Source organism: Neophocaena asiaeorientalis, unplaced genomic scaffold, assembly GCF_003031525.2.
Source record: "Neophocaena asiaeorientalis asiaeorientalis breed wild unplaced genomic scaffold, Neophocaena_asiaeorientalis_V1.1 scaffold294, whole genome shotgun sequence".
NCBI classification, from domain to species: Eukaryota; Metazoa; Chordata; class Mammalia; order Artiodactyla; family Phocoenidae; genus Neophocaena; species Neophocaena asiaeorientalis.
Window position 1 is genome coordinate 1,784,111 of NW_020173945.1, and position 7,602 is coordinate 1,791,712.

The 7,602-nt window shown below is 56.0% G+C and overlaps 1 protein-coding gene and 1 pseudogene across 6 annotated transcripts in view; one reads left to right on the forward strand and one right to left on the reverse strand.

Annotated features, from left to right (window-relative positions):
* Nucleotides 1-7,602, forward strand: part of AGAP1 (ArfGAP with GTPase domain, ankyrin repeat and PH domain 1) — a 544,600-nt gene that overhangs the window by 137,406 nt on the left and 399,592 nt on the right. The gene's annotated exons all lie outside the window — the stretch shown is intronic.
* On the reverse strand, nt 5,632-6,116 carry LOC112404708 (60S ribosomal protein L21 pseudogene; annotated as a pseudogene).

The window sequence follows — 7,602 nt, forward strand, 5'->3', positions numbered from 1 at the left end:
CCGGGGGGGGGGGGGGGGGGGGGGTGTTGGGGGGGGCCGGGGGGGGCCCCTCCTGGGGGGGGCGGGCCCAGCAGGTGGACTGGGCTGTGGGTTGGTGATTTGGGGCCATTAGGTTTTCCTGGGAGGGTTGCCCTGGAATCTGGCTGGAGGCTGAAGCCCTCTCAAAGCCTGTACGGGGAAGGGGAGGGAGCCTAGGGCTTTGCTCAGCCCTGAGGGAAGGATTTGGGGATAATCTTGACCCCTGGACTCGTACCTTGTCCCTAGATGTTCAAGTGAAATGGGAGCCTGTTTTACCCCAGGCTGCCTTGAACTCTGTTTCCCATCGCACGGAGCCAGGTGAGGGCGTGTGTGTGTGTGTGTGTGTGTGTCTGTGTGTGTGTGTCTGTGTGTGTGTCTGTGTGTGTCTGTGTGTGTGTGTGTGTCACTTCCTCTGCCTACCTGCTTCTGAAGTCTGTTACCTCTTTACCCAGCACCACCTGCAACAGCAAAATGAAGTTCCCTGACTCTCTTCCACAAAGCACTCTCACCCTGTCTCCCCACCCTGACTTCCAGTCCAGCCTTCCTCTGTGGGCTCGGCCTCACCCCTTGGGTGCAGTCGGTGCTTTGGGGAGGGTGTCGGGGCAGGGCACACCGGGCGTGAGATCCAGGGCACCTTTTCAAGCCCTCTGTGAGTTACTTTCCAAGTCTGTAAAATTAGGGATAATAGCAGTGCCCACCTTAGCAGGGCATTGGGGGAATAAAATGGATGAACTGTGTCAAAGCGTCTGTGAAGGGCCTCTGGCTGAGCCTGGCCGTGGCCTGCCCTCCTCCAGCCTTGGCCTTGGCCACGGCCACTTCGGCAAGAGGAGCCCAGGGCTGCTGTGGCTGAGCCTGCGGGCCTCCTGAGGGGAGGCCTGGGCTGCAGGAGGTTGGGGAGCGGGCCCCTTGGGGGTCTGGGTGGAAGTGCTAGAAGGGCTGGCTTGGGGGTGGGCCTGCCTGCCTGCCCTGCTGGTGGCCTGGTGTCTTCGAAGCCTCAAAGGTTAAGCCTCTGGGAGGATGGAGCCGCACACGGTAGGCTTTGGAACTGGGAATCTTCGATCGATGTAAAATACCTTTTCACATCTTGTCTGGAAGGGAGTGGGTAAACTGAAAGCGCGTTGCATGGGTGGCTTACAAAGAATGGCCACACCGCGGCCCTTCATTCTTGATCACGAGTGAGACCCGCCCCTGGCCTGGCCGCAGGAAGTGGGCCAGGCCCCTGCACGACAGCCTGGGGGAGGTGGCGTGAGCAGGCTGCAGGCCCAGGTTCATCCCTTCGCTTGATGACAGCCTGTGAACGCTGGCAAGTTCCAGGGGAGTGGTGTGTGCCGGTGGTTTTTGTGGATGGCCGTCTCAAGTATTGAATTTCCTTGGGTGTGAACTTGTAATTCCATAGCGCAGTCTTCCTGGGAAAAAGGCCTTTTGCGTGAACATTCTGCCGCCTAGGTCACCGTTTTTTGCGCCCAGAGATTTCCAGTGACAGCTGCCGCCTCTCTGGAGATTCTCCGACGGCTTGAGTGCAGCGATGTAGTATTTGCAGAGTGGCCATCCCTGTGGGTCCTCCACAGCTCCTGACGGCTTCCCTGAATGTGCCATCTGAAAAGTGAGGAAAACCATTATTATTTTTTTCTTTTTTCGGTACGTGGGCCTCTCACTGCTGCGGCCTCTCCCGTTGCGGAGCACAGGCTCCGGACGCGCAGGCTCAGGGGCCCAGCCGCTCCGCGGCATGTGGGATCTTCCCGGACCGGGGCACGAACCCGTGTCCCCTGTATCGGCAGGCGGATTCTCAACCACTGAGCCACCAGGGAAGTCCGAAAACCATAATTTTGAGAACTTCTGAAGTGCCGGGTGCTCAGAGCCTTTGGATCCTTGCATTAACTCTGGGGGAGGTCCCATTAGTGGCCTCCCTTTAAAGAGTTCTAAGTTATTTCAGGTGTTGTGTTTCTTCGAGGGTGTTCTAAGCACCTGACTCAATAGCCTGCATTTCCTTCTATCTCAGGAAACGCCCAGTGCTGGGCGGGGAGCCCCTGTCTGCGGAATCCCCGCTGACCACCCCCATCCCGCGTTGGCTGGGGACCCCTGGGCGAATCCCCTCCCGCCTCCTTTTGCATAGTAGGTGTGGCCCAGGCCCGAGGGATGGGCGGGGAAGGAGACGCCCTACCAGGGGATCCCTCCAAGGAAGGCCTTCTCCAGGCTCCAGACTGTCTGCCCTCTGACCAGCACTCCCCTCCCTAAAATGCAGCTTCTGCTGGGGGGGCAGGGACTCCCCGCAGGCAGTCAGGCTCTGGGAACTCGCCACCCCTCCCATCACGTTTGCCTGTTTTCCACCAAGGGAGGGGCACCTTTGCTCGGGGGGGCGGGGGGGCAGCCACCCAAGATCAGCTGCAACTGAGTCTTTCTGTGGCCAGGGGAAGAAATGAATCACCGTGTTCACCGTGTCTTTCCCTAACCGCTGGAGACTTTGTAGATAAACTCTGAGGGGGTTGGGTGGCCCTGCGGTGTAGCTGTATAAACTGGGTCATCCCAGAGTGGGGCGGGGCCAGCAACTCAGCTGACCTCTGCTGTTATCTGTAACTTGACGGACCAAGGCACTGCTGCTCCCCTCTGGGACTCAGCTTGGATCAGCCACCTGGGTTGATCAAGTGAACCATCAGGCAGCGTTTCTTAAGCAGAACGCTGATAAGGGCTGGGGTTTAGCGGCGAAGTTGGTGGCCCCATGTCAAGAACCCTGATCTTCTGGGGGAGGTGGTTACGTAAATGGCGAATGTCAGGTCAGAGCAGGGTGATCGATACCCAGAAGGGGTGTGCACAGGTGTGTGTGGCGGGGAAGCCACGCACAGACACCTGAGCCCGGGCCCCAGTGATGAGAGGAGGTAGCTGACCCTGCAGCCCCAGCAGGAGGCAGTGGTGAGACTGGCTGGGGGGGGTGAGTCTGGACTAGGAAGCAGTTTGTTGGGTTACAGGGAAGACTCTGGGGATGCAGACGACACACGCTTGCTCTAGGCACCGGGGCCGGTGCTTCACAGACATCATCACATTTGGCCGTCACATCTGCCCTGTGGTTTCATCACATTTGGTCGTCACATCTGCCCTGTGATTATATCACCTTACTGCATAAGTGAGACTGGGTGCAGAGACTCTAGGTCACTTTCCCGAAGTCACACGGGGTTTGCATCATTCTGGCCTTGGAGTCCGGCACCCCGGTGGCTGTATACTGCAGGGGCGAGTGGGGGCTGTCTGGGGCCTGGGGCACCAGTGCAGGAGTGGGCATTTTCCTCTGCAGGTGACACGAGTCTCTGGGGGTCTGAGCGGAATTGTGCCCTAAAAGTCTGATCACAGCAGAAAGGATGGTTGCCCGAGAGTGGGCTAAGCAGGGGCGTGGGGCAGCCAGGACCTCCTGCTCTGGGAATCCGGGGGAGGATGAAGAGGATGGGGAAATGGAGGGAGGAAGGAGAGTTGGGAGGACGTTGGCAGAGGCCAAGGGCACGCAGATGGAGGAGAGGCTCTTGTTCCTGTTCCTTATTAAATGGGAGATAATTGAGCATTTTCATGGGCTGGCCTGGCCGAAGGAGAGGACACGATTGTGATGGATGGTACAGGGTCCGTTTGCCAACTCTGAGCGGGAGACGTGGGTGTGGTTGTGAGGCTCGAGAGTGAGGCCGCTCTGAACGCTGGCCCGAAGTCTTCGTAAGAGGGCCTGGTGCCCTGGCGTTCTCGGGGAAGGCGGTCGGCCTGGAAAGTTGGAATGGGGAGGGTGGGTGGGAGCCCAGGGCTGCAGGATGCTGGCACCTAGCCCTTCCTGCTGTGCGAGCATCTGCAGTGGGCCCGGTGCCTCCACGCTTAAGCTTGCACGAGAGCCTCCTGGAGATGCAGAGGGTCGGGTGGGCGCGCCACGCGCTGCCGGGCCGTGGACACCTTGTGAGCAGCGTCGGTCCAGTGGGGTGGAGTTTGGATGGACGCACCTTTGTGGGGAGCGCAGGAGCAGGGGTTTCCGAGGCACCAGGGGCTGGGAGGGTCGTGGCTGGTGTAGACAATGAGATGTCTCGGCCTTTGCCGGATACAGAAGGATCTGAAGGATTGGGAAGGAGAGGATCCATTAAAATAACCGCTTTGGTGCAGTTCTGGAAGGAGAGGCTGGCCGGCATGGAGGGCTGTGGGCAGAGGAACAGCTGTTGGAGACGAGGATGGTAGGACAGCGCTAGCTCTGGGTGTGGCCGTGGGAGGAGCCTCTGGAAGCCAGTGAAGGACAAGGCCACTGGGGCTGAGGAGGCAGGTGTGTGTGACCTGGTTCTCCCGGCCGCCCCCCTTGGGGTGGAGTGGCTGTGACACAGTGACAGGAGAAGAGGGACCCAGGGATGGCACCTGAACCCCAGCTCCGCACATCACTTGTTGCGGAGCCAACTAGTCATGTCTTAGGTGGTTATATGACTTTGTAGTTGAGAGGCGTTTCAGGCTGCCCTAGATCCACCCACAGTGGCGCCCAGAGCTGGCAGGTTAGGCGTCATGCGCCTCCTTTTCCAAATTTGGAAAGTCTTGTGCTGGTTCGTTGCCAGGCAGATCACAGAAGTCTTAGCAGCAGTCCTGGGGGAACAGCGATGACGCTGGAGGGGGAGAGTCAGTAAAGATTTTGAGTCCTGTGGGTTGTTTGGCCGTGGCTGCTTTGTTTTTCATTCCCCCCTCGGTCCATCCTTTTTCATGCCTGGGGTTGGTGGTGATTTTTGAAAGGAAGCAAGCGTAGGACACCACCATAACTAGGTGAAGAAGCTCAGAGCTGCCCTAGTTGTCTGGGCTAGAGACCCAGCCTTGCCTTCCCGCTGCGCCCCCCTGTCCTCCCACCTTCCTGCTCCAGGAACCCCTCACCCCTCGCCCCTGCTCCTTGTGCACTGGCTGCTGATGACCAGTGTTGTGGCAAGCAGATGAGGAGAAGACGTAGATGTTCTATTCCATCTTATTGCATCAGGACTCATCCCGGCGACCCACTTGTCTTCTGTCCCCAGAGCTCTAATGCAAATTGTAACTACCAAGGGGCTGGCTGCTGCAATCAGCCGCCGTGGAGCGTTTATCCTCCGAGCCTGGGGACCACGGAGCTGGTGACAGTTGGCTAACGAAGGCAGGAGGCTGGTCACATGTCTCCCGCTGCGGATTTGGGGCAGAGGGGGGATTTGGGCTTCGAACAGGCATCTTCACATGCTGTTTTCAGCCCTTAGAGAAAAATATATCAAACCTTCAAGTCCCCGGGGCACAGATGAAAGATTTCCAGATATCTCTGCAGTCAGACCCCACCCAGGATGCAGTAGTGATACCTCGTGTTCAAACAGGCTCTTCTTGATGGTGAGCTTTGTTAACAGTGCAGATAATAATTCCCACGGCATTATTTGTGTACTCGATTGTTAGTTCCACAGAAGTTCTGGATTTTACGAATCTTTGGGGTTGTGGATCTAAAGACCAGCCTGGAAAACGTCCGGCTGTCGTCACACACACTTAGGTGGCTGCTCTTCGACAGCTCCTGGTATTTTGTTTTTACTCCACAGGCTGTTAGGAGGGTCCGTATCAGACTCTTCCCTGTGTTTTTGTTTTTTTTACGGTCCAGGTCTTTTATTTTCTTTACACCCATCATGCCATGAATTCATAGGGAATGGGCTCCAACAGTTCAGGCTCCTTTCCGTTGGTTCTCATGAAGTGTGCTTCTCTGGGTGGAGCAGGCTGGCGCTTCAGCTGAACCCAAGTCCCTTTCTCTCTGGCTTCCTTCTTTTTCTCGTCATTTTCCTTCACCCGTTTCAGGAGCTGTCTCGGCTCTTAGGGTGTTTAATATGCTCGATAGGCACATGAATTCTCTTGGCAAGAATCTTGCCCTTAACCTGTTTGTTTGCAGTGATGCCAACAGCATGCTGGGTAACACTGTAGACTCTCCCAGTTTTGCCACGGTAACATTTGTGGGGCATTCCTTTTTGAGCAGTGCCCATTCCCATGATATCTACATTCTCACCTTTCTTGTAGATTCGCACGTATGTGGCCAAAGGAACAACTCCATGTTTTCTAAAAGGCCTAGAGAACATGTAGCCGGTGCCCCTCCTTTTTCACTTTGTGTTGGTCATTTTGGCGAATCACTGGAAGATGGCGGTTCCGACGGCAGTTCCGGCCGAAGGGCTCTTCCCTGGGTTTTGATTGTCGACGATCGGGCAGATTTTATTGTGAGGGGAATCCCTTCTGGTGGATCCTGCAGAGGAAAATGTTACCAGATCAGCCCAGCCCCTCGGCTCCTCATGCACTCGAAGGCTGGGAGGATTAGGTAATCTGTAGGAGTTCCTTGGGTTTTCTCCACACAAATTCCAGAGCCTCTTTGCAGCTGTTCAGGGGACAGGTGCAGAGTTGTGTGTTGCCCTTGATTAAATCCTTCTGGCTCATCAGCTGAACCGCCGCAGAGAGCTGGAGGCCGGAAAAGGGGAGCATCCTTGCGGGAGCCCCAGCTGCAGTGCAGCGTCTGGCATCGCAAGGGTGACCGTAGGTGGGAGCTGCTCTGGTTGTCACTTCATGGGGTGTTGGCATTTGTTTCCATAAAGTGACAGGGAGGAGGCTTGGCTTCCATTCTGTCAGCATCTTAAGTCACTTTTGCCTGACACTTAGCAAGGAAGCCCAGGAAGATGTTTCTGACACGTTCCTGTATTGGGGAGTGAGAATCTGTTCGTAACTGACAGGGAGCATCCTTTTGAAATCAGGACTGCTCCTCCCTGGGCTGCTGAAGTGGCTCTGAGGTTTCCTAGGGGCTCCTGTTCCAGCTGTGTGGATGGCCCTCTCCTCTGCTCTTCTCCTTTGGCCTCGGGCAGGCGGCTTCCCGTGGAGTCAGCTGCTGTATCTGTGAAATGGGTCAAATTAAAATCTCTTCCAGCTGTAGCTTGCTGTAATTTAAACAGCGGTTCCCGTTTGCAAAGGATGGAGTGATAGCACCCTGAGCTAAGGCAGGAGCGGACCGTGTGACAAAGTACCTCCAGCCCTTGGTCTGTGGCCCGTCAGGCCTGCGCACAAGTCCCTGCAGGGGCTCGTGGAGGGAGCTGAGATCCCACGTGCCCTCAGGTGCTCTGTCCACACCTGGGCAGTGCTGGAAGGCAGTCCTGGGTCCAAGCCTCCAAGCATCTTGCTTCGGACATTTTCTGATTAAAAATAATACAACATTGCTTTGGATTTTAAATAATTAAGGTAGGGCAGAACTTCAGTTTTTTCCTTTCCAGCGTTTTAATCACATCCATGATACTTATTCATTTTAACTAATTGTAACTGATGACGTGTCTGTCGCAGAGTGAGGACCAGTCGTGGCCTCCTCTGTAACTCCTGCTGTTCTTCGGATCTGGGGACGGACTACAGGAAATCATCGCTTCTCTTTTTTTAGAGAGAGTGTCTGGAGCTTTCCATTACTACAACCAGAGGCAGGCAGGACTGGCTGAATTATTAAAATGGTAAAATGAAAAGCTGAGAAGACGGGAATCCCTAGTTCCCTTTTCACGTGGGTGTGTCTCACCAGTGCCTTTGGACCTGCCCGAGGCATTTTGCCTTCAGGAGACATTTGCCAGTATCTGCCGGCCGGTGGGG